The sequence below is a fragment of the Drosophila biarmipes genome, chromosome X (genome assembly GCF_025231255.1).
Source record: "Drosophila biarmipes strain raj3 chromosome X, RU_DBia_V1.1, whole genome shotgun sequence".
NCBI classification, from domain to species: Eukaryota; Metazoa; Arthropoda; class Insecta; order Diptera; family Drosophilidae; genus Drosophila; species Drosophila biarmipes.
In genome coordinates this window covers 14,432,739-14,445,541 of record NC_066611.1, presented here as the reverse complement: position 1 = coordinate 14,445,541, position 12,803 = coordinate 14,432,739, and the positions used below count along the sequence as shown (strand labels likewise).

At 42.3% G+C, this 12,803-nt stretch overlaps 1 protein-coding gene across 13 annotated transcripts in view; it reads right to left on the bottom strand.

Moving 5' to 3' along the window:
* LOC108025594 (uncharacterized) overlaps positions 1–12,803 on the bottom strand; it is a 96,512-nt gene that overhangs the window by 14,729 nt on the left and 68,980 nt on the right. The gene's annotated exons all lie outside the window — the stretch shown is intronic.

Sequence of the window (12,803 nt, the reverse complement as noted above, 5' to 3'; positions counted from 1 at the left end):
AATTTTAAAATAATAAAATGACCGCCTGCGTTTAAGTTGGCTTCAATTTGCATGTGCACCACGAGCCTTTTGTCATGCGGCATGCAAATGAGGCGCACTGCTGGCTTTTTCGGCTCCGGAGAGCGTGCGGAGCTTTGCAAAAGTCGGGCCAACGCAAAAAACAAGTAATTCTGCACAGAGAGATTCACATTTTTGTTTAACTTTAGCATTTCTTTAGTTTTTTTGCCTAGGTGATATGCAAATAACCGAAAGCCATTGGAAGTGTGGAAAATCAATTGAATAGAATTTTAATTCCTTTCGTTAGGTTTGGTTTTTCCAGCTTTTCACATCGCTTTTAAAGTCCAGTGGGGAAATTGGCAGTCGAAATTTATTGGAGAAACTCTTGTGGCATCTTTAAGCCCACCTACCAGCTGGCTTGCCCCAAAAAGGCGCCACTTAAAGCGTTTAAGGCTGCAGCCCACATCCCCTCCTGGGACCCCAAACACTCCACTTTCGCATTCCGGGCCGCAGTCCATCCCAAAACCCCGCCCACAAGTTATGCTAATGCGTGCGGTGTTCAGGGCGTGTGTGTGTACGTACACCCGTGCATGTTTTGTGTTTGTGCCCGGGGTCTAAAATATTTTCCAACAATCAAACTAAAAATTTCGAAAAGGATTAACAACAACAGCAGCAGGAGCCGGGGGCAAGACGTGACAAACACACCCGGAGAAATGGGGTTAAGTTGGATTAAGAAGGTTGTTTACGTTTATATAAGTGCATATTTTTAAAGAATATATATTAAAAATATTTTCTTTCTATTTTGCCACAAGTAGAAACCTGACTTTAGATTTGATTTGCTTGATATTTAGTCCCATTTAAAATTATTACAAAATATTTATGGATCAGTCTTATACTTGTCCCAGTTTAGAGATACAAATTAATGAGATCCTTTTAATAAGATTATTTTTCAATATAATCTATTAAAAAAAATTTATATGCTTTTATTTTTTACATTTATATATTAGTTTAAATATAACACAAAGTTAATATACGATACAGTATCATATCATAGTATGATATTATATGATGTGATATGATATGATATATGATGTAAGATGTTTTACTTAATATATGATTATTTTTTTAAATGATTTTACATAAAAAATAAATATATTTCTACATTTATATTTTAAACTAAATACCATTTAATAGCATATCACATCTATATATTACCATACCATAAGATAAGATACTATATGATATGATGTGATATGATATGAAACGATATACTATCCTACGATAAGATAATATGATATATTTATAATAACATTTTTAATCTGTGATTTGGAATCCATCCTACAAATGATTTGATATTTTTAATTCGAAATTATTTTATGGAATCAAATCTATTTTTTGAATGAAAGAAAAATCTTGTTCAAAGAATCCCTTTAACTCGAAATCATTTTATTAAGACAAAAATATATTTTCAGTTAAAAACTATTAAAAAATATTTAAAAATAACCCCAAGCAAGGCCAATATTCATTTCTCTCAGTGGCAATCCCACATACTGCACAGTGGGGATAACCGAGGCGAGCGGCGAGATATGCGAGCCGGATCCTGCCGGAGTTGCTTCTCCGGCTGCTCCTGTTGCTGTGCGTCTCGCTTCGCTTTGTGCACTCGCATGGAAAATATGTTTTCGTTTTCTGGAATACCACACACACGGCCGGGGCTGCGAAAAGGGCAAGGAGCTGGCGGAGCGGGCGGACTTTTGGATGCCACCAAGACGGAGGGGTCTTTCATAACCGAAATCCACACAACAGCTAACAAGGTATAACAGCAGCAACGACAGCCAGCGGAGTCCCTGGCTTTCCGCTTGAGGAGGGACACCACCAGAACCAGAACCAGAACCAGGACGAGAACGAGAACGAGAACCACAAACAGCACAGAGCTCGAACCATCCCCGGAACGAGAGCAACATTTTCTTTAAGGCTTCACACGACACGAACACGGCTAGATGGGCAAACATTTTCACTGCTTCCCCCTGGGAGCTGGGTTCGAGATAGTCTCTTGTCGGAGGAATTGGTGACAATAAAACATGGTCGCCACTTGGTTTGGTTTTTGAGATAAAGAAACTACTGGCTGGGGGTTTAAGTAAAACTCTGGTACAATTTGTAAATTTAAATTTTAATTTAACTCGGCTCCTGAAAGTTCAAGAAATCTCTAGTAAAATTTGCAAATTTAAATTTTCATTTAACTTAGTTTTCCTAGCTCTCATAAAATCCTATCTTATGGAAAAAAGAATGTCGCCTCACTATGAATTGTTTGAAGATCTAGCCGGGTTAGCATTAACAAGACTTATATTTAAGGGCCTTGCAAAATTATTTACCATTTAAATAACACTTAAACATATAATTACTAAGTAATATTCTATTCGCTTTAACATCAACTAGATTTTAACCATCTAACTCGGAAAATATATAAATTTAAATAATTATACAATTTCTGGATTGTAAAAGACAATTTATAATGTATCAATTTTATTTGGTGAATAACTTTTTATTTTAAAATTCAATCGAATTTTACTTTTATCAACATTTTAAATGAAAATTGCATAGCATTTTAATATTTATATTTATTTTATTACAAATTTGCAAAATTCCAATAAAATAGCTCTTATTAATCCTCGGGAATGAATGGAAATTCCAGAAGATGACACAAAAAGCAACGTATCATAAATCATTTATCGTATATTTTTATGAAGAAAAACATTTTTTTCTGATAAATAAATATTTATTTTCAAGCAAACTTGTGTATTTTAGGTACATATATTCTAACAAATCTTTAACATTTTAAAATGTATTTATTTTCTTATAAAAAAGTGGCAAAATTCCAACGGTTTGGCTAATGAAATAATACTTAATTATCATATAAAGCTGGCTGCATTCGCTCGGCCCCCTGCCTCCAGGTGATGTTAAGTGCGAGCCATAAAAATTTCATAAATTCCTCAGCCGTGTGGCACACATGCACATCCTGGGCATCCTGACGTCCTCACATCCCGCCATCCTGCCATCCTCCCATCCTCCCATCCTGACACCCCCAACCCCATCCTCATCCCCATCCCCATCTCCATCCGCATCCACAGCGAGACTCCAGCCTTGTCCTAGACCTGTCAGGTGCATAATTAAGTTATCAGGACGAGGAGCACTTCGTCGCCTGGCGATGGCGGGCCGCGTCCTTGGAGTTTTATTAACTTAATGTCTGCTTAAACGCTGCGTCGCCCCCGCTGCTCTTTAAATATTTAAAATTAATTCAGTCGCTCGTTGCTGCCCAATGAATCAAAATCGAAATCAATTGCCAGTGGCCGCCGTTTGCCGCCGTTGCAGTGGGTGGCAGGGGGTGCTCTAATGCGGTCCTGGGGCCCGGGTCCTGATACCGTCATTACGGCCACATTGCGGCAGAGGCCCGGCAGCACACAGGCAGCCGGCCAGGCGACCAGGCGGCCAGCTAACGACGTGGGCAACGGGTTAGATGCAATTACCTCTGCCTATGATGGCATTAATTATGCAAAACAACTAACGCTGCAGGAGGCGGTGGGTGGGTGGTTGGCTGCCGGCCTGCCCCTCTGTGGCTGGCCGGTGTCAGTGGGTGGTTGGGTGGCGCAGGAAAATCCCCGACTCGACTTCCTGGCGATTGCATGCAGTACGGCCTGCTGGCGTAAATGAAACATGCAATTTATTTTAACCCAAATCGTTGGCGGGCTTTTTTGTTCTTCTCCGCGTTATGCAATTACTTGCCATAAGTACAGCTTTGTCTGGCGATTGAATGCTCAGCTCACGAATGGAAAGCCCCCCGCCTTTCGCCATTTTCCTCGCATTTCACTTTTTGCAGCACACTTCTCGGGGCGTCCACGTTTAGTCTAGAGTTTAGTTAATATTTTGCAGATTTTCACCTAGATGTGGGCATTCCAGTGTTTGTGTGCAATTAAGCCTGCCTTTGGCCCGCACACCAGCACACCAGCACACCAGCACACACGGAGTGCTCAAGGATTAATTCAATTATGGGGGGAAAATTGTCGCTAAGCGGATTTTCATGCAGTGCATGCAAAACTCTTGCAATTTGGGTTAAAAACCATTTTGGCTAAGAAAAAACCCGCACAGACAACGAAAAAATAGGAGAAAAAAGAGGGGAGAGAGTGGGGAGGTGAAAACGCCGCACGACAAAAGCACACAGCGATAAAAGAAATGGAAAATGGAAAAGCGGGGGCGAGAGGGGGAAAAAACGAAAGCGAAAAACGTAATGAAAAGTGAAAGTGACTAAGATGTTTTTCCGAGCCGTTGATGACGTGGGCGAGTAGTAATGTTGACAAAAGCAACAACAATAATGGCGGAATTGTAACGTTTGCCAAATGAAAATGGCAGCACGCAAAATGGCGAGAACTGAATTTAGGCTGAGAGGCGGAAAATGCGGAAAAGCCGTTGGAAAAAGGGGCGAAAAGCAGAGAGACGATGACGCTGCCGATGAAGATGGCGAACGAGGCGAAAACAAACATGACGAACGGAACAACAGGCGGTAGCAAACAATGAAAAGCGAGCGGCAGAAGGTTGCCACCAAAGTAGTCTCCTGGGAAAGGGAAATGGAAAATGGAAGAGCGTATCGTAAGTCCTGGCAAAATACTCTAAAAAAAACTCCATAAAAATTAAAGACCAAATACGAGACCAACTAAGCGAGATTTTAAGTATCAACACAGAAAAAAACAAAGGATCTATTTGATATTGGCATGTTAGAGTGAAAGTGAAAAATGTAAATTTTTATTCCACAAGATTTAAAGACCAAATACTACACGCATTAAGAAAGATTTTAGATATCAACACGGAAAAATACCCCTAAGGATCAATGATATTTGATCAAATTGATATTGCCATGTTAGAGTGAAAGTGAAAAATGTAAATTTTATATTATGGAATGGAACGCTTCTTGGAACGCTTCTTGGAACGCTCCTTGGAATTTATCTTTTTGTACTTTTTTTTAAATAATAGTAATTTTTTTTAATATTATCATCTTATCTCGTACATATTTTTCTCTCTGCAGGATTAGTTTTAAAGCAGCTTATCTCCTGCGGCTGTAATCCTTTTCACAAGAAAAATAATTGGTCTTAAAACAACTTCGCTTACTTATTCCCTTTTCAAGCAGAGGAAAACCCATTTAATAATTGCCATAAATTTTCAAAGCTTAAGTCTGTGATTATGCCCAGTTACTCAACTTTTAATTAAATTTTATTTCCCATCAGAAACCGAACTAAAAGTGCGCAATAATCGGTTCACTGCCCGAAAGAAGCCAGAACTGCTCGGTCCACCCACCCCGAGTAAGCACACACAAATCAAATTTGTTGTAAGCCTCGTAACACTCGAGGGTTGAGTGACTGTCTGATGTGTTTTCGACTAACTGACTAACTGACTGACTGCAAAGGTGAGTGTAGGTGTACGGGTATATAAAGCATACAGAGCCACACTTCTGGGTTAAGCAATGGGGACGGTTTCCTGGAGGCGCAGAGTGTGTTGAATGGGTGTCATTGTCGCCGCTGGCAAGTGTGTTGCTTACGGGCCTAAGGATCCATTAATAAAATGAGTGGGGCATAAATTTCGAACTGGCAGCGGTGTCCCGAGCTTCCGAGCTCCCGAGCTCCCGAGGAGAGCTCCTTGCCGGGGAATCCTAATCGATTGAAATGCCCCCTCATCTCTTTTTCCCCCGCACAATGCAAACACCTTTAAGCGGCTTAGGAGGACCCATCATCCGATTTCTTCGCCACGTCCTCCTAAATGGATCGTAAAATTTAGCTCTCGACTTAATGCTAATATTATTTGGCCAATTTTTCGTGTGTGCATGTGACGATAAAGTGTTTGGGCTATCACCTGCACAGTCTCCTGCACAGTCACCTGGCTTCCTCTGGTCGTCTGGTCCTCTGTTTTTCCTGCCAATTCCTATCCGGCTCTTTGACATATCTCGGTGCGTGCTGAGCGGGTTTTATGGCACAAGTTTTCATTGGCTTGATGCATATTTAAAATTGGATACATTCCACATGTACGCATCGCCCCACCCCACCCAAAATTTCCCCCATTTTCGAGCCAGCATAATGCCGCTTTGAGCTTGCAGTATTTAAACTGATAGCGATGAAAGTTTTAGCACAACGTGCCAGTGTGGGCCCTGCACTTGAAGAAAAAATGCTGTTTTTACAAAAAATAAAACGGGAGATTTACAGATTAAAATATAATGTTGCATACTTTTGGACACCTCTTAAATCGCGCTATTCATTTTTCAACCATTCCTACTTATGTGGGCATACATATTTGTGTTTGAACAATTTTAATTTATCACATTCAATGTGCTCACACTTATTTTCAACCGCATTGTGTATTGACACACTTTGGAGCAAAAACACGCGGTGGAAAAGAGTAAATATTGCTTTAAGCCTTAAGTGTGATTTTTTCTCACTGTGGGAATGCTGTTTTTTTTCAGCTGGGTAGCTGCATTCGGTGGGTGGCGTACGGATGGTATATGTTAGTCCATTATCAGTGGCGCTGCAGCTGCGGAGAAGCGAGAACTCGGCTTTGGCCGAAGCACATGCAATCCATAAACTTCCTTGGACGGGAGCTCGGACTAATGTGTTTTTAAGGTGCCCATCATCGAAGGAGCCCCCACTGACACACATATCGTAGAGCGTAGGTTGTACTTTATAGATGCCATACTTCATGTTGGGCTTTAATTCGACGTCTTCGCCTGTCGGCGCTGCCTTCAATTATTGGAATACTATTCCAGTCACGTCCCTGCGTTCGTGTCTGCCCCGCCTCCGATTGTTGCTATATTGCTGTACGTTGGTATACATGGCCCCATTCCCCCTATAACTCTCCGTAACGATTTTTCTCGCCGACCAGGCCAAATATAAAACAAAAGTTACAAAAATAGCTGGCGAAATTTACAACAATTGCACGCCTCCTACGAACACACCCCTTTTTCACTTATATTTTTTTTTGCTTTTTTGCTTTTTCATGGCCCCATTGCAATTTGTGGGAAATTTCCACCCACTTTTTTTCTGCCCACACCCACAAACAAACGTAGTTCCAGTTTTAGTTTTGCAAAAACATTTTTGCTTGTTTTTCGAGGGCAATAAAACGTTTCGAATTAACGTTTGTTGCTAGACAATTGGGACACCAAAGGGAGCCAGGGGGGGCTTTAATGGGAGCCTTGAGAATGCTTTATTGGCCAGATAAACTTTATTAAAGCCTGAGTTTCGTCGGTGAATTCCAATGATGCTTCAAATGAGTCGTTCTAGGGGGATTCACTGTCACTTTGTTGGAGTTTGGCTGACTATTAGGTATATTTGCTTATATTTGCTTTTTTTGAAAGAATATAAGTGTGACCAGGGCTCAATTTGGTGCGTGTGTCTGCTTGGTTTTCCATTTCGCATAGATGCATAAACACATTTGCTTATTTAGCAAATCAAATTGGGGAAAAAATTACGAAAAAGCAGTTGACAAGTAAAATGAAATTAAATTTCCATTTTTTGTTGGCTTGGAGAAAATATTAGTTATTATATAAATAAAATTTTAGTGTGACCAAAGTTCAATTAGGTGAGTTCTACTGCTTCCTTTATAAAATGTTTTCTAAAATAATAAAATTTATAAAAATTATTAAAAATGTAAACAGTAGTATTTGGCATAAGTAAATAAGAGTCATATATTTTATAAAATAAATGGTAACTGCCAATTTAAATGAAAAAATGAGGAAAATACCCGGTCAAAGATATTTCACCTTGCTTTTACCTCAAAAATATTATTTCTTAAGGCAGTCCTTTCACGTAAAGTTTTGTCAAAATAAATGCAAGTCAAAGACAAGTTGTCAAAGTACTTTCCATGCCTTTTTGCTGTAAAGAGGCGACTTCTTTGGCAGCTCAATGAATCAGCTAGCCATTAACTCTTCCCATCTTCATTAGCAGCTTCCCCCTCGCTTCCTGGAGCCCCAAGGCGCTGATGGATAGAGGCAGAGCGCTAATGCTGGCACTTTCTCCCCAAAATCCCGCCCCTTTCGCACACACACACAGTTGGCGGGACAATTAACCCAAGTGAAGGCCAAAGAACGCGGAGAAAGTGCTGACAGACCAGCAATGGACGGCCAGTCCGAGCTAATGAAATGCTAGCGACGTCGACGACAATTGGAATAAATTGCCGGCTGGCCGTGGAAAGCCTCGAGAATCGAGGAAAACCACAAGCGAGTTATGAGAGGGGCCGTGGCAGTGGGGGTGGTGTGGTGTGGTGTGGTGTGGTGTGGTGTGGTGTGGTGTGGTGTGGCGTGGCATGGGCCATGCGGCATGTGGCGTGTGGCATGAGAGCCAGCGACTCATCAGCCAGAAAGCCACTTTATTCTATTTCCGTTTCCGGCTGTTGTCGCCAGGCGCTAGCTCTGGCTCCCCACCCACTCCACGGCGTCCCTTGTTGTTCTAGTCAAGCTGCCGAGTATGTAATGTGTTTCCGCTGGCCACAAACTGAGGCTCCAAGTGCGTGCAGCTCCGGCACAGAGGGAGTCTTGAAACCTAGAACCCGGATGCAGAGTTCTAGAGGGGAGTCGGTCTCTAGAAAGTCTGGAAATCCAGTTAAACAACTAAGGCCTGCCTGGTGCTTTGTATAATTAATAGAATTTCTATTGAATATTTAAATAAATTTAATATTCTATAGCTCGAGCTCTGCTTGTTATTTGCCGCCACACAGTCAGTGTACAATAAAGTTATAAGTCATAAGATGGATTCTCATCCGAACTCTGTAAATTTTTGCAATCTCTAACATAAAAGTATCGATTGCTGTGAGGTTTTACACATTTTTAAGGACTGAGCATATTGACTTTGAGTTTATGTAAAGGAACCTTACCTTAAATGCAAGCAACTCTCTTGATCATAAAAAACCCTCAAGATAAGCACGTATTTCCGTGCTTATAGGATATCCAACACACGGCTAATCCCTGCGATTCCAGGGTATTCATGGCAGGAGAAAGAGGATGTAAAGCGGGAGTTTGGGTGTTGCAAGTGGCTGTGGCAGCCACGCCAGGCCCAAGCCAACAAAATGACACTCAAAATGTCAACGTCACCGCCACCGAGAAGACGAGAAGGAAGCGGGCAAAACGGGGCCAGGACATAGTATATGCACAATATCCATCTCCCTTAAAAGTCGTAGAGCTGCCGCACACTACACTACACTCTATATATACATGTAGTTGCTAGTCAATCCCGGGGCACGCATTTTTATATTACAGCTGGAATGAAGACGTTGACGGAGGCGGCGACAAGATATATGAGCGTTGCATGAGGCGGCAGCCAAAGTTCCTCTTGCAAACTCCCCACAGTTGACACACTTGGAAAAACATGTCTGGCGAAGAATGACTCACTTTGCGGATCTCCGGCATTTGGCAATGGGAAAAGAAGTTGATAAAAATTTAGAAACATTTTTTAGTTGAATAAAAAAGCAAGTAGCTTGAAAATTAAATGTCAGCTGTCTAAAAGTATGCAACAATATGTTTAAAACTTAGAAGAATTCAGTAAGGCGAATATAATTTATTTACTGCCTACTTCAAGGCTCTTAAAAAAATCTAATTGTAAACCCCTGGTATTTGTGATCCAGTAAAATATTCTTAGCAATCTTTTGGTTGGAAGAGCACCCAGAACTGAAGATTCCCTGATTACTTAGAATTGCTGAGATTTATGCAGCTGAAGTCGTTGGGTGAAGACAAAGACAAAGAGTGATGGAGACTCGAGAGGATTTGGAGCTCCATTAGACATCCCCCACACACACACACGCTCTGTAATTTTCCAGATTTCCCTATGTAGGGTTAGCAGTCAAGTCAAGTCAATTGGACGCAATCTGGCCAAGTATTTTCCAATCTACCACTAAATGCCCTTAATAACTTAAGACCCTGTCCGTGTTTTGGAATAAAGCCCCCTGTCCCCCACCCACCTAATAGGCAACTCCCGCTGTGCGAGTCCACCCGTTGCATACTTTATGAGCTGGGATTATGGTCATTAAGGTGGCCAGCGACCACCTCACATATGGCGAGCCATTCACTAGCAACAGTTGGCGCTCATTTCGAGGGGGCTTCGCCTGAGTTTGGGTGGGAGTTGCATTTTTGGACGGCTGGGTTGGGGGTGTTCGGACCACAAAACGTTTAGCGTTAAGCCGGCAACAACAACGACGAGCTCAATTATGTTTTCGGGGCCCCGAGCCGAGAGTCAAGTGGTGTGTCCGGCACTGGGAGGGACCGAAATCTGGCAATGGGTTGGTATGGGGCTTTCGTGGAACGTCATCGATGAGTCACTGGCGCTCCAAGGGTTGAAGGTTGCTCTCTTGTTTTGGATTCGGTTTCGCTTACAGCTTTAGTTTTAGTTTTTGGCTTGTTTGCCAAATTAGTTTCGGGGGCGGAACTTTTATTTTTAGACCACCCTCATTTTCATTTTTCGTTTCTCCTGCCGCCCACTGCCACCCCTTGCCACCCTTTGGCCACCCACAAGAAAGTGACAGGACCACCCCAAAAGTTATCTGACAAAGACACCCCGAGGGGCTGAGGACGAGTTCAATGACACGACAACGAGGAGATGGCTGCCTATTTAAGTGTTAAGAGCAGAGGGTTGGGCCGAGTGAGTGTCTTTCTCTTGGCTTTCTCTCTGCCAATCTCTCGCTCTCACTCTCTCCCGCCGCGCTTTCCATCTCAGTCTGCCCCCCCGCACAACTTTCCCATTTTCCTGAGGGGTGCTCGTTCCGCCCCCACGTTGATTGAGCTCCACAAATCGATTTCCATTGATTGATAAAGCTACCAAGGCGGACGGGGGAGAAAAAGGAAAGTAGTTATTTCATAAAGGATTTGCCGTATGATTTTGTCGTTGCATACTTTTGGGGTTCAATTTAAGCGAGTTGAAACCACCAGGAAATGCGAGATTTTCATTTACAACGGGTATTTCCCTTGTTTGATTATTATTCAATGAGTTTCTAGTTTTTAACTTCGTTTTCAGTGAGATTGAAAAGTTAGGAGGCACTTCAAAAACTTTTGAACCAAAGAAGTTTAATGGGAAAATACTCAGAAATATGAAATGATGTGCGATGTTGTTGCTCATCTATACGAAGATTGTAAGCCTCTAGCATAATTCGGATAAAAGTAAGTGGATGAGGTCCCCGTAAACCCCGGGTTAAGGTCAAATACCGCGGTTAACAATGCGCAATACCGATAAATCAATATCAAAAACAAAACGACAAATAAAAGGCCACGCGTAGTCCGCAATTGGGATTGTGATGAAAGATACGCAGCACTTTCAGAAGGCCCAGGGAACACCAGAGGAATGGTAAGCAGGGAAAATAAGTGGGAGAGCTAAGGAAAAACATTGTACAAATATTCAGAGCACTTTCCACATTCATTTGTTAAGCAAACAAATGGGCAGACGGCGGGGTGGAAATGGGAGAGGGGGCAGAAGGTCGCCTGGGGAGCGGATGGCAGTGGGTGGTGGGTGTTAGGTGGGCGGGTTTCGGCTAGCGACAGGCGTCAAAGGTCGGGCCCCTTATTTATTTCCAATTCCAATACAATGTCGGCCAGTGTTTCCACGCCCCCCATCGAGCGAGGGAAGGATGGCAAGTTGTCACAAAGGTTAATAGATACAATGTTTAGGAATTATCTCAAGATGCTGGTACACGACAGTGGTTTTCACACCAAATCCGAGTGATACAAAAATAAACAAGTGCTTAGGGTTATGTAAGGGTGGGCGATATTGTTTTGTAACAATATCATAGCTTGATCTAACACAAAACAACTTTACTACAACAAAGTTTTTATATCATTATCTTAATATCAAAAAAATGTATTTAATTGGAGCTCTTTCTTTAAGTATTGTCTAGTTCCAATAGGATAACGAGAGGATAAAGCTCAAAGCATGAAGGTTTTAAGACTCTTTTGGGGATGTGAACCTTTCCTTTAACGTTGTCTAGATTCCATGAATGAAATAATGATTGTACCATTAAATATTTTTCTTTCGGGACCTAATCCCAGTGATGGAGCTGTCATATTTCTAGTTAGCCCCCGTTCATCCGGTCTTTCGCTACGAATTCGCCTCCCTTTTTCTGCCGTCAAATGCCGCTGGCGTTTTCAGTGAGCCAGCGATTTAAAGAATCGCCCAAAGACACGTACGCTCTGCTGGATGGGGGAAAGCGGGGAAAATCAATGGAAATTTATGTGACTCAAATATCAAACAATTTTATTTCGCCCAGGTCCAACGGTCCTGGCCGTCTGCCGCAGCATACATTGCGATATTTTTGCACAATTTTTGTACATTTATTTGGCTGTCCAACGCGAATGCAGCGAGCATTGGAAATTCCCCAGGAGAGCCAGATAGCCGGTTTAAATTCGTGTGCATTGTGCATGCTTAATTGAGTTGTCCCCGTCCTCGGGGCTTTTCTTTTTCTGCTTTCTCCGCTCTCCTTTCTCCGCTCTCCTTTCTCCACTTTCCTTTTCCTTTTAGTTTTCCCCCCATGTTTTGGCCCCTGCCAGCCACATGTGTGCCCCAAAACAGTTTATCGAGGCAAACAGCCCCGAAAAGCCAGCCATCTATAGCCATCCACATCCAACTACCAACTACCCCATCCGAAATCCAGCCATCCGAAGCCATTCACTCTGTTGATTTAGCCCTGCGAAATGTCCTCGGCCCGTAAATCGCGCACATCGCTTCAGTTGATTTCCATGTCACTGGCAAAACACAATTTGCCTTCGTCTTTTGTGTACATAGCTAAATTCTAGATGGGCCATT